Source organism: Macrobrachium nipponense, chromosome 2 (genome assembly GCF_015104395.2).
Source record: "Macrobrachium nipponense isolate FS-2020 chromosome 2, ASM1510439v2, whole genome shotgun sequence".
Lineage (NCBI taxonomy): Eukaryota > Metazoa > Arthropoda > Malacostraca > Decapoda > Palaemonidae > Macrobrachium > Macrobrachium nipponense.
Window position 1 is genome coordinate 139,701,808 of NC_087201.1, and position 19,034 is coordinate 139,720,841.

Consider the following 19,034-nt stretch of genomic DNA (forward strand, 5'->3'; position numbering starts at 1 on the left):
GTCATTTAGAACGTAAAGGTGATAGGATGTATTCGCGTCTCACTAATCCATTCTTTGTAGGAGAGTAGAGAAGAAGAAAACGTGTGGAGATTTTGATATATGCTTGGAAAATACAAAATATTTCTCTTCTTATCTTTAGAAAATTCATTATATTCATGGTGTGTATATCCATGTCTATAATATTAATATCTCCATTTATATTTTTATTATCGACTGAACCTTGAAATTAATCTTGCTGCTCTTTACCGACTTTACAAATGATCAAGAACTTGAGTTGCTTTCGACATGTGATATATTAAGTTCAAGACTAGTAGTATACAACTTGTTTGTCGAGTGTCGACTCGCTGATTCCGTACATTGACAGCTGAAGAGGAGAAGGCCTGCCGCTGGTGTCCTCATAATAGTAAGTCTCACTAAAATAGTTATTTATTAGTATGACTGTATAATTCTTTAGATTATGTTCAGGTATATATCATATTGTCCTTTAACAAGAAGAGTAACACCTAGGCTATGTCTTATCTCGATCAAGGTAAACACACCAGTCCCAAGAGGTTGACGCTTTACCCGGGGTATCCTAGTAGCTAGAATAACCTGTTAAATAGATTAGGTTAGGTCACTGCCATATTTACACTGTTCCGTTCATTCAATACTAATGGAATGCATGTTTTCTGGTAGTTTTTACATGTTGTGACGAATATAATCTCCTTCGGGAACGCTTGTTAGGTATCTAAAACGTTACCTACCATATCCTTAGGTCCTGTCTCGCCCAACGGTAATGTGGGACCCTCTTTGGTAAACATGGTTTTTTAGTATAGGAGAATGACAGAAAATGTGCCAGAACTAGTCAATATAGTAAACCTTGGGTAGATCCTTATATCTATTCAGCGGCGAGCTAGACTATGGCAGTTGCCGTTTTTCTATACAGTTTTAGTACCTCCTGAACAAGAATTTAATGTAATAGCTATTTATTGGGCCGGGTAAATATTACTTTCAAATCATGTACAGCAAGTAAAATAACATAGGAAAATGTCAATTGCCATAGTCTAGTTTGCCACGGAATGCTTATACTACTACCTACTACCTATACCTAGAAATACTTTCACAAACCTGAATAGCTATTGGGCTTCTCACTTGGGTTCCCCCAGCTTCATTACCTAGCTAGTAGAAGCAAGTAGATAGCCTATGGTTTAACATGCATTTACTATTGAAAGAGTATGAGGTTCATCAGAATCATATCAAATAGTAGTATTGTTAAACCATAAGTGGATTTCAGAATCATATCAAATGGTATTGTTAAACCATAAGTGGATTTCAGTGCTTAGAATGAATGCCATAGCCTTAGGCTAGTAGTAAACTGTTAAATTACTCACTTCATGACTGTGTAGCTATAGAATACATGATTTCTTAACCACAGGGATAAAGAAATAATAACAGTTAACTACTGTGATTGAAGAATAACTTAGGCCTTTTGTCCAAGTGAAACTGAAGTTTTGTGACTACCTTATAACCAAACAATCTAGCTATATAATATAATAGCTCAATACAAAGAATTCTTTAGAACAACTGGATGGGAAGAGCAACTGAAAAGGATGAGATGAGGTAGAGAGGAATCACTGAATGCAGCATCGCTATGTAAACAAGATAGGAATTATTATAAAACACTTGAGAAATCATGTCCACCATTGGTAATTTTCAAAGATTTTTGCAACAGAGGAAAATATAAACTATACGGGAAAATTCATGAAAATATATGCCATTGTTGTAAGTAATGACTGAAATATAACATTTGGTTTACATACCATAGGTTCTAAGTTAGCTTTTCAAATTTGACTAGCCATGGTTTATTTAATTATCAATTAAAACATTGTTCTTTTGGCTAAATGTTACATTAAAATTAAGTAATTTAATTTGCATCTCCAGTTAAGTGTTACTTCTGTCTCAGTTTCCCAAGAAATGTACTTAACTTTTATTATGTACTGCAGCAGTTCAGTGTACTATATGTATGAATTGAATCAACATTGTATAATAGCCACTTTAAATGATGTGCAGTAAGACTTGTTAATATTAATGACTGCAGTAATAACACGTATCTGAATGTCTGGTATCACAGGGTGAATGATGTAGGATCTTTGAAATTGTAACCAATTTGTCGTTTCTCTCTCTCTCTCTCTCTCTCTCTCTCTCTCTCTCTCTCTCATCTCTCTTCTCTCTCTCTCTCTCATATGGAATTTTTACTCTGTGTGAGTGCATATTTGTGCACACGTTTCCTGTGGTTACACGCAAACACACACAAACATCTTGATCATGCTGGGTCTCCAGAGGACCATGATGGCCCCTCATTGGCCACAAGCCAATTGGTATTGTAGTGTGCTGAGCCTTCTTGCTGAGGCCCTGAGAAAGGTAATCCCATGGTCCAAGATGCTTTGGTAACCAGCCCGTTGAGTTGCTTTTTCCTTGTAGCTGGCAATCATGCAGCAGCTCTTGCAAGATAGAGGATACCCTCATAGGGCTGTGGTAAAATATGCAGTACCTGTTACTCCTCAGCAGGTGTGGGGTCTGTGGTGTGGAGTTAGTGGAACTAGGTTGATGTTCGCCAGAGTACCCTGGAGGTATTGGAGAACTGAAACCAAGTGACTTTAACATGAGCAGCTTTAAGGAAAGGTTACCTAAAACCTGGAACTGCTACTATGTATATAATGTAAATAATTAAAACTAGTACTACCATATGTAGATCATATGGATTACAGATACAAATTTAAGTAAAGTTGTTAGGACAGTGACACTTCACAGATTACGAAATTAATTAAACATCCAAGAAGTAAGATATACTAAGCTGAAATTAATAACACATAGCCTTACATTCTAAATAGCTAATATGTAAATGGACAGAATGGCTGTTGAAACCTGATGATTTACTGTTGGCAGTATTGATTGGAGTACAGTACAGTATTAATGATTACATAACCACAAGATACAAAAAAGGAATTAAGACTTGATTGAATGAAAAGATGGCAACATTTGCCATGGAAAGATGTGAACGTTAAAGTTATGGAAAGCAAAGTCAGTATGTAGATGTTTTCTTTGTAGCAGACACACTTAGATTAAAAATTTTTCTGCTGGTAGGTGCATTTTGGATCTTGGATATGAAAGGGGAAATCTTTTTCTGGATTGTGTCCAGAGAAGGTGATGATGACATCCCTAAAGGCTGTTGTAAATTGATGGGTTAATGTATAGCAAAAGAGATTAATTTGATCTTGTTTATCAAGAACAAATACATCTGTTAGGAGCTAAAGTTTGCGTTTATCATCTGCACCTGTATTATTTGAAGTATACATGTACAGTATTAGATTTAAGGCAGTGTAGAAAATATCGTAAAATGATTTTTCAGATACAGGTAACATCAATGAATTACATAGCTATACTTTTCTACTTGCACATCTGCTAAAATTTGAAATTCACGGTAGCGATTCATTTGTCTTTAATGTAGGTAACCACCCTGCCCTCTGCCGCAGAACCATACTTACAACAACACAAAGAAAATCACTTCTTTTGTGCCGTTGTTCGACCCATCATCAGATGTTGTTTGGGCTTGATTTGAAGTTTTCATCTCTTTTTCAAAGGATTTGATGATGTACTAATATTTTTGTAGCTTTTCTGATAAGTTTTTGAGGATTATACAGTTTATTATGTCAGACTCTAGTGGTTTAAGTGTTAGATATTGTAGGGGAAGTTGCAAGACCCGGCTTACCAAAGCAACCTATGATAGTCATACAGTTTGCATGAAATGTAGAGGACAAGAGTGTTCAGAAGAGCTTGCTTGTGCCATATGTGTTGGAGGGGGTGAGAAGAAGTGGAAAGTTTTACAGCCCAATTTAGATAAGTTAGATAGGGACAGAAAGAGGAAGCCAGCTGCCAGAGCCAAGGTTAGAGCTCAGAGCTTAGAACCTCTTACTATTACTACTATCTAATAATGGTATACCTTCTTCCCTTGGATTATCCCCCTTCCTTAGTCCTCCAAATATTTTACCATTGACTCCTGTTCCGGGCTCGTGCTTCTGAGACCGATGCTGTGGCCAGCCTCGAGAGTAAGTTTGACCGCAAATTTGATTTGTGGTAAATTGTGTTCCGAAATTAGTGGAGTCATTTAAGGTCCTTATGGACGAGGTGCATAATATTAAACAAGTGCCAGTGCCAGTGGAGGAGGTGTCTGTCCATCTTACTGATTCTCCCAGACAAAGGTGACTGTCACTCTCCCCTGAACCTGGGAGGAGACATACTGGAGGTCTTGAGGAGGTCACCGGGGTTTGCCCACAGGTAGTCGCCCCCTCGTCCGATTCAGTAGTTTGTGGTTTTGTACATGAACTTTCCTGTCAGACATATACTTAGCTTACGTCTCTGACGTCACGACAGAATTCAAAACTCGCGGCTAACGCGACAGGTAGGTCAGGTGATCTACCTACCCCGCCGCTGGGAGGCGGGTGTAAGAACCATCATACCTTTCTTGCCAGATTTTTTCTGTCGTCGGTGTCGACCACACATGTTGTCGGTACCTCTTGACAGTTGGATTCTTTTCTCGTTTTCGTGCCCTGGATTGTTTCTACGGACTTTTGGTGAAGTACCCGATCTTTTGGCCTGGCATTCGCGATTTGTGACAGTTATTGGACTTTTCTTTCGGATTTTTCTTTGGAATTTCTTGGATTCATGATGTCTGATGTTGATACTAAGAAAACTGCTATGTTTAGAGTTTTGTTGTATGACTGAGTGTAAGGTGAGGCTACCGAAAGCTGCGGTAGACCCTCACACGGTATGTTTGAAGTGTAGAGGGAATGAATGCACCTTTAATAACCCTTGTAATGAATGTGAAAAGCTGAATGAGGATGAGTGGAAGTCTTTGTCTTCCTACTTGAGGGAAGCTTGAAAAGGATAAAGTTAGGAAAGCTTCTTCCAGGAGCAGTAGTAAGATCTCGTATTAGCGAGTTGGATGTAGATAATCCTATTTTAGAAGTAGCTTCCTTTGTCAGTTTCAGCTCCTGCTCCCTGCACCGAAGCCGAAGATGCGCCTTCGGAGGTGGCCTCAATGAAAGCCACCATTCGCAGTATGGAGAGGAAAATCAAGCAACTAGAAGGTAAGAGTGATTCCAATAGTGATTTGTGCAGTGAACCCAGTGCAGTGGAGGGTGCGTCTGATCGGCTCCCTAATGCTTCCAGGCCTAGACCTCTTCCAGACTCCCAGTCCCAGTGAGGAGGAAAGTCGAAAGCCGCAGGAAGGTTAGGGAGCATCCCCAACGGTCAGGCGTCCCCTCGGTAGCTCCTGTTGATCGTTCCCAGGCTACCTTGGATCGCTCCAAGAGAGAAATTTTGCGCCAGTTGCTTCTCGTCGTCGCCTTCGCCTTCTCCTAAAAAGAGGATGGAGCTCTTCGGAAGCCTCGCGCCCCTTCGAAGAGAGCCTGGAACGCTCCCTGCGCCCGCCCTTCCAGCCCTGAAGTTTTTTCGGAAGAGCCTGAGGTGGAAGCGAAGAAGCGTAAGAGATCTCAGGAGTATCGTTCCCCGAGCGGAGATCGAGCCTTGTCTCCTGTTCACGAGTTTGTGAATTCTCCTGCAAGGGTGTTGGCTAACCTTCAGGCGCAGATTTCGGCTCTGGCTGGTTCTCTTTGCGTGTCTTCTCGTCGTAGGAAGGACGTCTCGCTTCCTGTAAAGAAGTCCAGGCTCCCCTCTCCTGACTCTCGCTATTCGACGGAAGCGGCGCGCTCACCTGTGCGTTCGGATTCTCGCAGGAGGCTTTCTGCTTCGGACAAGATCACATCTGCGTCTAAGCGACATTCGCCTGACAGACAAGTTTCTCCTTCGGGACAAGGAGCAAACTGCGCGTAGGAGATCCTCACCCTACAGACACTCTTCTCGAGACAGGATCGCTCCCTTGACAGGCGTCAAGAGCCTAGTAGGGACTACTCACCTCGTAGCCGCTCTCGTCTCGCCTCCACTCTCCGGTTGACAAGCGCCCTAAATCGGACAGGCGCCCTTCGCGGGGACAGGCGTCAAGAGCTTGTTAGGCGCGTTTCGCCTGGCAGGCGCTCTTCTCCCGTACTTTTACTCGCCTCGGGTCAGGCGCAGAGAGCCTAGCAGGCGCTTCTCTCCTGGTAGGCGCTCACCGCTAGTAGGCGCTCGTCGCCAGAGATTCTCTCGCCTCGGTTCAGGCGCCAGATCCTGGTAGGCGCTTTTCGTATGGCAGGCGCCGTTCGCCTGGTAGCCGCTCTCCTTTGGATAGGCGCCAAGAGCCTGATAGAGTTCTTCTTCAAACAGGCGCTCTGCACCCTGACTGCCGCCTGTCTCCTATTAGGCTTCAAGAATCTGGGAGACGCACTCCTCCAGACGAAGAAGGATGTGGCAAGTAGACACTTGCCTGAAGCATTGTCTCCAAGACGTATACGTCTAACTTCCTCTAGAGACTCCTTTAAGAATAGTCGCGCCTCTAAGGATCAGGAGGGCTCTTCAGCTCAGGAGGAACAGGACCCCTCAGAAGAAGAAGGAAGGACCGCAAAAGACGCCTCAGTTTCCTCCTATAAGAAACTAACAGAGTTACTCTTGCAAGAGTTTGGAGATATCCTTTCTCCTGTGGCTCCCCCTTCTCCTCTTTCGTTATTCTCCACTTCGAAGACGTCGAAGGGTTTCGTCTTGTGTAAGGATGAAACCTACGTTTCCATGAAGAAGGCGCTGAGAGGTTTTGGGGAATGGCTCCTTTCTAAGGAAGAGAAAGGGAAGACGGTTTTTTTCTTTCCCTCCTCTAAACTGACCGGCAGATTGGGATTCTGGTACGAATCGGGAGAACCTTTAGGCCTCGCTCTCCCTTCGTCTGCGGACTCGGACTTCTCTTCATTAGTGGATTCTGCTCGTCGGTCCGCCCTCTTGTCCGCCAAGACTACGTGGGGAAATGACGAACTTGACCACTTACCTGAAGGGAATGTTCCGAGTCCTGGAAGTTTTCAACTTCCTTGATTGGTCTTTAGGTGTTCTGGCTAATAAGACCAAGACCCCAGATGCTCTGTCTCCTGAAGATCTTAACTGTGTACTCACTTGCATGGATAAAGCAGTGAGAGGACGGATCGAGTGAAGTCTCATCACTGTTTGGAGCTGGGGAGTTGCTTAAGAAACGGTCGGTCTACTGTCGTTTCTCACGAAGGCAGTGTCTCATGCGCAAAGGCCTCGCTCTGTATGCTCAACTCTCTCCGCTTCTGTTTCCCAAGAAAATTATCCAAGATGTCTCGAGTGCCCTTTCAGCTAAGGCTACTCAGGACATGTTAGCCCAGGCGGCCAGGAAACCTCGCTCTGTCTTCCAACCCAAGACCAAGAAAGAGACTCCTCTGAGACAGGAGCCCTTTCGAGGAGGACCCGCTGTCAGAGGTTCTGCAAACAGAGGGACTAGACCTTTTAAGAGAGGTAAAACCTCTCTAAGTCAGTCAGAGGGAAGAAATAGCGGTCAAGGACTCCAGACATCAGTGGGTGCCAGACTACTGAAATTTGCCGACGTCTGGGCCACAAAGGGGCAGACAATTGGTCCCTATCGATTGTCAGCAAAGGATTACCTCATTCCCTTCTCGTCAAGACCACCATTGACGACAACTCCGAGGGAGTTGGTAGCCAAGTACAAGGACCCCATCATGAATCAAGCCCTTTCTCTACAGTAGATCTCATGCTAGAGAAGGAGGCTATAGAACTAGTGAAAGATCCCCGCTCTGCGGGCTTTTACAACAGACTTTTCCTAGTTCCGAAGAACTCAGGAGGATGGAGACCGGTGTTGGATGTAAGCGCCCTGAACGTCTTTGTGGAAAAGAGGAAGTTCGCCATGGAGACAACTTCCTCAGTGTTAGCGGCTCTTCGTCCAGGGGACTGGATGGTGTCTCTAGACCTTCAGGACGCTTACTTTCATGTGCCGATCCATCCTTCTTCACGGAAGTATCTACGATTCATGATGGGAGGAAACATCTTCCAATTCAAGGCCTTGTGCTTCGGCTATCAACTGCACCCCAAGTTTTCACGGGGTTAATGAAAACGTGGCGCAGTGGCTACATTTGGAGGGAGTGAGGGTGTCGCTTTATCTCGACGACTGGTCTAATCAGAGCAGAGTCTCAAGAAAGATGTCTGGAGGACCTTCAAAAAGACCCTTACATTGGCAAGTTCGCTGGGACATTCTGGTGAACTTCCAGAAGTCTCAATTAATCCCCAGTCAAGAGAGGATCTATCTGGGGATTCGGATAGCTTCTCTGGCTTTTTTTTCGGGCTTTTCCGTCGCCAGAGAGGATAGCTCGTTGCTACGAGAAAATAACGACCTTCCTAGAGAAAGAGCATGCACAGCGAGGGAGTGGATGAGTCTGCTGGGGACACTCTCCTCGCTGGAGCAATTCGTTTCTCTAGGAAGGTTGCATCTCAGGCCTCTACAGTTCTTCCTATACCAGAACTGGAGGCGTCTCTCCCTAGATCTGGAATTCTCCTTCAAGATCTCAAGGGAAATCAAGAGAGACCTTCGGTGGTGGAACAATCCACTTCGATTTGTGGAAGGAATGTCTCTCTACATGCCGAACCCCAGCCATGTGTTGTTTTTCCGACGCATCGGAGGCAGGTTGGGGAGCGACGCTCGGGACAAGAGAAGTGTCAGGCACCTGGAAGGGGGATCAGGTGTCCTGGCACATCAACAAGAAGAGTTGATGGCAGTCTGGATGGCATTGAAAGCCTTCGAACCCCACGTCCGAAATGCAGTAGTGCAGGTCAATTCGGACAACACAACAGCCTTGGCGTACATCAAAAAACAGGGGGGGACGCACTCCTTCTCCCTGTACGAAACAGCAAGGGATCTTCTGCTGTGGTCTCAAACAAGGAAGATCAGTCTTCTCACCAGATTCGTACAGGGAGAAGGAACGTCAGGGTCCGATCTCCTGAGCAGGAAGAATCAACTCCTGCCTTCCGAGTGGACCCTCCACTCAGAAGTATGCCAAGACCTGTGGAGAAGATGGGGCAGACCTCACATCGATCTCTTTGCAAACAGCAAAGAACGCAAGAATCGAACTTTACTGCTCCCCGATCTCAGACCCAGGAGCAGTATCAGTGGATGCGTTTCTCCTAGATTGGACAGGGCTAGACGTCTACGCCTTTCCCCCTTCTTTCAAAGTACTAGGACAAACCTCAAGAAATTTGCTATCTCGGAGAGGACAAGAATGACGCTAGTAGCTCCGTTCTGGCCCGCCCAAGATTGGTTCACAGAGGTACTGGAATGGTTGGTGGACTTTCCAAGAGCACTTCCACAGAGACAAGATTTGCTCAAACAAACCCCACTTCGACAGGTATCACAGAAACCTCCCCGCTCTCAATCTGACTGGCTTTCGACTGTCAAAAGTCTTGTCAGAGCGAAGGGGTTTTCGTCAAAAGCTGCTAAGGCTATCGCCTCAGCTAGAAGACCTCGACCCTTAAAGTCTACCAGTCGAAGTGGGACGTCTTTCGCCGTTGGTGCAGGAACCAGAAGTTTTCCTCTTCCAGTACCTCTGTGACTCAGATAGCAGATTTCCTAGTTTTCCTCAGAGAAAAATGCGGTTTGGCAGTATCTACTATCAAAGGATACCGAAGCATGCTGGCTGCGGTATTCAGACATAGGAATCTAGATCTTTCAAATAACAAAGATCTTCATGATCTCTTAAGATCTTTTGAATCTTCCAAGAAAACCTCGAGCGAAGTTCCAAGTTGGAATCTGGATGTGGTTCTTCGTTTCCTGAGGTCCGCTAGGTTTGAACCACCACATTTAGCCTCCTTCAAAGATCTCACGAGGAAAGCTCTCTTTCTCATGGCTTAGCATCAGCTAAAAGGGTTAGTGAGATTCATGCCCTAGAAGGAAGGGTAGGTTTTCAAAGGAGATTCCGTGGTTTGTTCCTTCCTTCCTTCGTTTTTGGCAAAAAAATGAGAACCCCTCAAATCCGTGGCCAAGGAACTTTGAGGTTCGTGGTTTATCTGCCATAGTAGGGGAAGAACCTGAAAGAACTCTTTGCCCTGTTAGGAGTTTAAAATACTACCTTCAGAAGAAGAAAACCCTTAAGGGCATTGAGGATAGACTATGGTGCTCTGTAAAGGACCCCAGCAGACCATTGTCGAAAAATGCGCTGTCTTTCTTCATTAGAAGTGTTGTGAAAGAAGCACATAAAGCTTGTAATGAGGAACATTTCAAGATCCCTAAAACAGTCAAGGCTCATGAAGTAAGAGCGATTGCCACTTCCTTGGCCTTTAAGAAGAATATGTCTCTTCAGAATCTGATGAAAACTACATTCTGGAGATGTAATTCAGTATTCGCCAACCACTACCTAAAAGACGTCAGTATTACGTATGACGAGTGCTTCGCGTTAGGCCCGTACGTATCGGCGGATTCGGTGCTGGGGCAGGGAGCTGGAACATATCCTTAGTAGTTTTTCCCTTGTTTTTTTTTGGTAATTGAGTTCATATGGTTGTATGAAAAATGATGCAGGTAGGCATCTTTTTTTCGTTTCGTAATGCTAATAACGTTAGTTTGGTTAGGTGATCGGATTGGTTTGAAGCTCCCTGCGTTGGTAGTGGACAGGTTCTGTCATAGAAGAGGGCGAACCCCCATTGACATGATCCGACTTGGATTCTACTAAGTAAGCGGATATCAAGTCCCGTTAGTAGACCCAAAGAGTCTTTTCAGCTGTAGGTCACGCCCTCGCTGTAGCTCTTATGGCAATGCAGACTAATAGACAGTATCTATGAAGTCTTCATCCTAAACATGTAAGAACCAAGGTTATTTTTATCCTACAACAGGTGTTGTTTACCTTTTCTTTGTTATTTTCTGTCTTGTTACCCTCCACCAAGGGTGTCAATCAGCTAAGTATATGTCTGACAGGAAAGTTCATGTACAAAAATGATATTGTTATTTTACAATAAAGTTTTGTACATACTTACCTGGCAGACATATACGATTGATGGCCCGCCCAGCCTCCCCTCAGGAGACAGTATAAGAGAGAAAAAATCTGGCAAGAAAGGTATGATGGTTCTTACACCCGCCTCCCAGCGGCGGGTAAGGTAGATCACCTGACCTACCTGTCGCGTTAGCCGCGAGTTTTGAATTCTGTCGTGACGTCAGAGACGTAAGCTAAGTATATGTCCTGCCAGGTAAGTATACAAAAATTTATTGTAAAATAACAATATCATTTTTGACAACTGCTGGTAATGCATCGCTGTGACTAGTATCCATCAGTTATCATCTGACTCAGATCTCCCTAGCCCAGATAAGAGGTGCTTTTGGCATTTTCTGGGAGAGTCTCGTCTCATGAAGAGATGTCATGACAGAGCTTTGTCTCCTTCTTGGGAGTGACACAGAGATTGCTCAGTCAGTCCGCAACCAGGTTGCAGTAAGTGGCGCAGCTTGGTTCATCATTCTCCGGAATGAGAGAGCCAGGTTTTGGCGCTAAAATATTTATCTAGGAAACGCTCATCTTCAGGCACCATTCTGTCTCGAAGTGCCCATCTTGTTCTCCTGAGAGCCAGTCTAGGACTCCAGAGCACCTGTCTTGTTCCAAGCACCCACCTCATTCTGGTGTGGTGCCATCTTCCAAGCACCCATCACCATCCAAGTTCCCGGCGCCAGTAACGCTACTACCTGCTGCTTCGCCTGCTCCTGCGCACAAAGTTCCTTCCTTTGTTTATATTAAGAAGCAGTTGGATGATGTGCTGGGACTGTTGCATTAACACCCTCTTACGCCGAAGCCCTAAAAATCAAAACCTCTCCTGATGCCGGCGCCGGTGGAGTGATGCGCGGAAGCGGAAAAAATAATTTTTTCAAAAATCACAGCGCGCTTAGTTTTGAAGATTAGAGTTCATTTTTGGCTCATTTTTTTCTCATTGCCTGAAATTTAGTATGCAATCATCAGAAATGAAAAATAATATCATTATCATATGTAAATAATGTGATATATGGTAGCGAAAAAAAAAATTTCATAGATAATTGTATTCAAATCACGCTGTGCAAAAAACGGTCAAAGCTAACGAGTTAATTTTTTTTTTTCGTTTTATTGTACACTAAAATTGCAATCCTTTTGATATATAATACACAGTAAAACAATAAAAGCAACACACCGGAAAAAATATTATCACAAAATGATGTACGAATTCGTAACGCGCGGACGTAAAAAAATGTTATTTGTTCATGAAACTTACCTGACAGATATATATATAGCTGTATTTCTGACGTCCGACAGAATTTCAAAATTCGCAGGACACGTAGTGGGGCGGTCAGGTGGTGGTAGTACCCATTCCCGCCGCTGGGCGGCGGATATCAGGAACCATTCCCATTTTCTATTCATATTTTTTCTGTCGCCGGTGCTGCAAACATCTGTTTACAGTACCTCCGTCTAGGATTTTTTCATTATCTGCTTAATATTATCTGGATTGACTTTTGGTATCGACTTCTGGATTGTTGGATTGGCACGCGGAATAGTGGATTGGTTTTTGATTTTGGATTGGCTTTTCTAGATTCAGTATGTCTGGATCAAGTTCGGGAAGTTACAGAGTGTGTGAGGTGGAGTGAATGTAAGGTGAGGCTTCTTAAACCTTCAGTTGATCCTCACACAGTTTGTATGGATTGCAGGGGGCATGTTTGCGTGGTTGATGATCGGTGCAATGAATGTAAGGATTTGGATGATGATAAATGGAGGATGTATGAGACCTATCGCGTAAATTAGAGCGCGATAGAGTCAGGAGGTCTTCCTCCAAGGGCAGCTCTACTAAAGGTAATAAGGATAGTAACATTTCTCCTCCTCTAACACCAGTAGATTTTGCCCAACCTAATCCTGTTTGTTGCCTTCGGTGCCCCATGCTGTGTCTGGAGAAGGTAACACCCTTTCTCTGATTCTAGAGTCTATTCGTGCTCTCGAATCTAAAGTTTTGGCCCTAGAAACCGGCCCAGTGAAAGTTTGTGTTAGTGCCTAGTGTTGTGGAGGGGGCGTCAGATCGGCCCCATAATGCCTCTAGGCCTAGACCTCTATCGGACTCCCAGGACTCAGGGAGTGGGTATGTCGAAAGCCGCAAGAGGGTTACGGGGGCTCCCCACCGATCTGGCGTCCCTTCGGCAGGCCTTGTTGCTAAATCCCAGGCTGCCAAGGAGCGCGCACGAGCGCGTATCCTGAAAGATTGCTTTTTGTCCTCCGAAGCGTCCTCCCCGCGCAAGGGTGGAGCGCTCGGAGAGAGACTCGCGTCCGTTGAAAAGGACTTTTCGCTTGAGGACGCTTCACGTCCTATGTCTCCTCTTTCGTCAGAGGAACGCTTATGACGCCTTTCCTCCTCAGAAGAGAGGAAGGCTTTCTCTACCGATGAGGACGTTCGTTTCCACGCACAGGTGTGTTCACCTGAGAGGCAGATAGCTGTACCTGCTAGAAGGAAGGAGGCGTCCCCTCGCCCCTCGCCTTCTCGCAGTCTCAGTCCTGCCCCCTTCTTTTGCTCCTTCGTCACCTACGAAGGATATCCTTGTGTCCCTTCGGGAGGACCAGATTACGTCGCTGATGGCTCAGAGGACTTGCCCAGCAGCAGTCGAGCCTAAGCGTAGGAAGGACGTTCGGCTGCCCGTCAAGAGGACGAAGCGGCCTCATTCTCTCTCAGCTCGCTCGTCTCTCTCTCCGCCTCCGGATCGCCAACGTTCTCGCTCTCCTAGCAGATCTTTTACTCTCTCAGGAGAAGAAGCTCGTCAGGACGCTCGGCGTTCGAAGCAGGACGCTTTGCGCTCTCGGCAAGTAGCGGTTGAGGACGCTCGGCAGGACGCTCGGCAGGACGCTCGGCGTTTTAGACAGGACGCTTTGAGCTCTCTTCAAGACACTCTTAAGGACGCTCGGCAGGACGCTCGGCGTGCGAAGAACAGGACGCTTCTGGTTATAGACAGGACGCTTTTGAGGACGCTCCGCAGGACGCTCGACCGTGTGAAGCAGGACGCTTTTCGAGCGAAGCAGGACGCTTTGGAGACTGCAAAGCAGGACGCTCTCGCTTGTCTAAGCAGGACGCTTTTGGCGCCGCTCGTCAGGAAGCTCGCGCTTCCTTTCGTAGGGGAGCTTCTGTTAAGACAGTTAACGTGGCTTCTAAGGATGCTTCTCTTTCGGATGATGTCCGTGCATCTAAAGATCAACGTACGGCTGCTTCCGTACCTGTAGTGGATACTTAACCAACCAACGGAAGTCTTTATTCAGGATTGAGCCTAAGGGACGTACTCCCTCTCCGGATAGGCGTTCTCCAGTTCCTCTTAGGGAGGAAGGGGAACTTAGTAGTCCAGGGAGTTCCGTAGAGGAAGAACAGCCGGTAGCTTCAGCGGTCTCGGACTACAAGGTTCTTGTTAGGCTGTTACGTTCAGCATTCGGGGACAAGTTCCAGCCGACAGCCCTAGGTCTCCTCCCCTCACAACTTTCGTCTTCCAAGACCGTAAAGACCCCTGAATTCGTCGAAATGAAGACGTCTCTGTCGACCAAGAGGGCGTTTAAGAAACTTCAAGACTTTATGTCCAGAAGGAAGGATCAGGGCAAGACCACTTTCGCCCATCCACCCTCTAGACTCGCGGGGGAAAGGAGGAGTTTGGTATGAGACCAAGGAGGATGTGGGGATAAAGGTCCCTTCGTCCGCGTTGGGGGACTTCTCCAGTTTAGTGGACGCCCAGAGGAGGTCTCTCTTAGCGTCTGCTAAGGTGACCTGGACTCCGTTGAGACTGACCAACCCACTTGAAGGGACTTCTTCGTACCCTTAATGTTTTTAATTTCCTAGACTGGTGTCTGGGAGTTTGGACCTTCAGTCTAGAAGTCCTGATTCTCTCAGTCTGGGGGAGCTGTCCAGCGTGTTGTCATGTATGGACAAGGCCGTCAGGGATGGTTCGGAGGAGCTAGTTTTCGAATTTTGGAACTGCCTTCCTGAAGAAAAGAGCACTGCTGTGCAATTTTCCTTACTGCTAAGTCGGTATCTCCCGCTCAGAAAGCGGAATTGCTCTTTGCGCCTCTTCGGACCATCTCTTCCCCCAGACTATGGTAAAGGATCTTGCACGAGTTTGCAAGAAAAGGCGACCCAGGACCTCTTGGTTCAGTCTTCAAGACGTTCCAGCGGTTTCCTTCCACGTCAACATTCAGCAAACCCCCGAAGAAAGTCAAACCCTTTCGCGGGGCACCCCCCTCGAGAGCAGCTCCTCGAGGGAGAGGTTTTCGAGAGGAAGAGCTTCATTCAAACCGAAAAACAGTAAATGAAGATCTCGTCCTTCAGACACCAGTCGGGGCCAGACTGGAATTCTTTGCGGAGTCTTGGAGGCAGAGAGGAGCGGATCCTTGGACCATCAAGATAGTAGAACGGGGGTACAAGATCCCTTTTCTTCATCCTCCTCCTTTGACTTCAACTCCCAGAGACCTCTCCCATCCTATCAGGGAGAGAAGAAAAGTGTCTTTTCGATCTCTTAGACCAGATGGTCGAAAAAAGAGCGGTGGAAACAAGTCTGGGACCTAGAGTCACCGGGCTTCTACAACAGGATTTTCCTAGTGCCGAAGCAAGTCGTCAGGGGTTGGCCGCCCGGTCCTGGATGTGAGCAGGCTAAATCTTTTTGTAGAAAAGATAAAGTTCAGAATGGAGACGCCTCAGTCGGTGCTGGGAGCATTGAGACCTGGCGACTGGATGGTGTCTCTAGACCTGCATGGACGCATACTTCCACGTCCCAGTCCACCCTCTTTCAAAGAAGTACCTGAGATTCGTCTTCTGGACAACAGGGTTTGGCAGTTCAGAGCCCTTTGTTTCGGTCTCAGCACGGCCCCAATGGTTTTCACAATGATTATGAGGAATGTAGCGAAGTGGCTCATTCGTCAGGAATCAGGATATCCCTCTACCTCGACGATTGGCTGATCAGAGCGTCGTCGAGGCAGAAGTGTCTGAAGACCTTCAGTTTACGCTAGCCCTAACAAAGTCTCTGGGTCTGTTGGTCAACACCGAAAAGTCGCATCTGACTCCGACACAGTCCATCGTGTATCTGGGATTCAGATGGATTCAGTGGCTTTTCGGGCGTTTCCATCCCAGGAACGTCAGCGACTGGGGTTAGAGAAAGTCGCAGCCTTCCTAGAGAGAGAAGCTTGTTCGGTGAGGAGTGGATGAGTCTGCTGGGCACCATTTCCTCACTAGAAAAGTTTGTCTCGCTGGGAAGACTGCACCTCAGGCCTCTTCAATTCTCCTTGCGGAAGAATGGACGTCGAAGGGGACCTTTTTCCTGAATGCGATCCTAAGGATCTCCAACGAAGTAAGAGTACACTTAAGATGGTGGCTCGACCCTCAGAAGTTACGAGAGGGCCTCTCCCTAAATCTTCTGAGCCCCGACCTAGTGTTGTTCTCAGACGCCTCACGTCCGGTTGGGGGAGCAACACTAGGGGGGGAAGAAGTGTCAGGCTCCTGGGAGAGGGGAACAGGTTAGCCTGGCACCATCAATGTAAAAGGAACTGGCAGCGATATTCCTGTCGCTGCAGTTTCTTCGAAGTAAAAAACTGTCAAGCAAGGTTGTTCAAGTCAACTCGGACAGTACCACAGCCTTGCGTATCTAAAGAATCAGGGAGGGACTCGCTCCAGATCCCTTTTTCTCCTGGCGAAGGAAGTTCTGCTATGGTCCAAACGGAAGGCACATCAAGATCCTGGACAAGATTCGTGGCAGGGGTTCAGAATGTCAGGGCGGACCTTCTCAGCCGCCGGAATCAGATTCTGCCAACAGAATGGACCTTGCACCAGGAAGTCTGTCAAAGTTATGGAAATTGTGGGGACGTCCTCTAGTAGACCTGTTCGCTACATCAAGGACGAAGAGGCTTCCTCTGTATTGCTCCCCGTTATGGACCCAGGAGCAATTGCAGTGGACGCGTTGCTCTGGAACTGGACAGACCTGGATCTTTACGCCTTTCCCCCATTCAAGATCATGGGGGACGTAATGCGAAAGTTCGCAGCGTCAGAAGGGACAAGGTTGACTGATTGCCCCACCAATGTGGCCAGCAAGAGAGTGTTCACAGAGGTCATGACGTTCCTTGTGGACTTCCCAAGAACGTTGCCCTGGAGGAGAGATCTACTCAGACAGCCTCACTTCAAAAGGTTTCACCAAAACCTCTCCGCTCTGGCCTGACTGCGTTCAGACTATCGAAAAGCTGGCCAGAGCGAGAGGCTTTTCAAAGGCAGCTGCGAGAGCAATCGCTAATGCTCGAAGAGCCTCTTCAAGAGCTGTCTACCAGTCTAAGTGGTCTTCCTTCAGGGCATGGTGCAAGAAGGAAGGAATTTCCTCTTCCACGACCTCTGTGAATCAGATAGCAGATTTCTTACTCTATCTAAGAAATGTGCAAAAATTGGCAGTTCCTACAATCAAGGGCTATAGGAGTATGTTGTCTGCCGTTTTTCGCCACAGAGGAATGGACCTCTCCGACAATAAGGATCTGCACGATCTTCTTAAGGTCGTTTGAAACCACCAAAATTCCACAAGCAAGACGCCCTCATGGAATTTAGATATGTGTTGAAACATCTGATGCTAAGTCCCTTTGAGCCTCTCCATGAAGCTTCTCTAAGGGACTTAACGAGGAAAAACGCTTTTCCTAACTTCTCTGGCGACGGCGAAGAGAGTTAGTGAAATCCAAGCGTTCAGTAGCCTAGTGGGTTTCAAGGGAGACAGCGCTGTCTGCTCGTTGAACCCTTCTTTCTTGGCTAAGAACGAGAACCCGTCTAATCCTTGGCCAAAGAGCTTTGAAATCAAAGGAATATCGAGTCTTCGTGGGTCAAGAACCAGAGAGAGCCCTGTGCCCTGTCAGGGCTCTCAAGTTCTATGTGAATAGGACTAGAGAGATAAGAGGTCCCTCAGGTAATCTCTGGTGCTCGGTGAAGAGACCGGATTTGCCGTTGTCGAAGAATGCTGTTGCTTTCTTCTTGAGGGACGTCCATTAAAGAGGCTCATTCATCTTGCCAGAAGACTGATATGAGCCTCTTTAAAGTGAAAGCTCACGAGGTCAGAGCCGTAGCTACCTCTCTTGCCTTCCAAAGGAACATGTCTATCAGAGATATTCTGGATAGCACCTTCTGGAGGAGCAATTCAGTATTCGCCTCACATTACCTCCGGGATGTGAGAACGATTTACGAGAACTGTAGTTCTTTGGGACCTTACATTTCGGCAGACACAGTTTTGGGGGCTGAAGGTAGCCTCTCTCCCTATCCCTTAGCTTAGTTAGGTTAGTTTATTGTGTTTTTTGGTTGATGTGAGATCTTCTGTGAAAATCTCCCATTCCATAGTGTTAATATCATGGGGTTTTTTGCGTTAGTTGGTCAGGTGGTGGTCGGTTGCTGTGTTACTGCCATATGTTTGCCTAGATGGTCTTGTCGCATTGTGGTCACGCCCCCGTTGACAGAGCATCCAGAGAGCGCCAGCACTACAGGTCAACACCTGGCTGGCAACTCTGATAAAGCATAAGCAGGCTTGAGGTGACAGTAATTACATAGTCTACTTTGCTATCAGTAAGGAACCAATAAGTTAATCTTTTATTTTAATTTAAATTTCCGAAAAAATCCTAGTCTGTCTCTACCCACCATCCGAAGTGTGATTCAGCTATATATATACTGTCAGGTAAGTTTCATGAACAAAATGTTATTGTTATAATACAATTAAGTTTGTTCATACTTACCTGGCAGATATATACTTAGAGTGCCCACCCTCCTCCCCTCAGGAGACAAGGGCCATGAATAAATATGAATAGAAAATGGGAATGGTCCGGTTTCCTGATATCCGCCGCCCAGCGCGGGCGGGAATGGGTACTACCACCACCTGACCGCCCCACTACGTGTGCCGCGAATTTTGAAATTCTGTCGGACGTCAGAAATACAGCTATATATATACTGCCAGGTAAGTATGAACAAACTTAATTGTATTATAACAATAACATTTTTTCAAAAAATTCACCGTAATTCTAAATATTGTTCTAGAGACTTCCAATTTGTTTCAAAATTAAGACAAAATGATTGAATATTACGATACT

At 46.1% G+C, this 19,034-nt stretch overlaps 1 protein-coding gene across 2 annotated transcripts in view; it reads left to right on the top strand.

The window, feature by feature from the left end:
• Positions 1–295: 295 nt before the first annotated feature.
• LOC135221037 (tax1-binding protein 3 homolog) overlaps positions 296–19,034 on the top strand; it is a 76,629-nt gene continuing 57,890 nt past the window's right edge. The window contains exon 1 of one of the 2 annotated variants that reach the window (XM_064258771.1): positions 296–403. The gene's annotated coding sequence lies outside the window, so the exon portion shown is untranslated. The remainder of the gene's footprint in view (positions 404–19,034) is intronic. The other variant, XM_064258772.1, reaches the window with a different exon arrangement.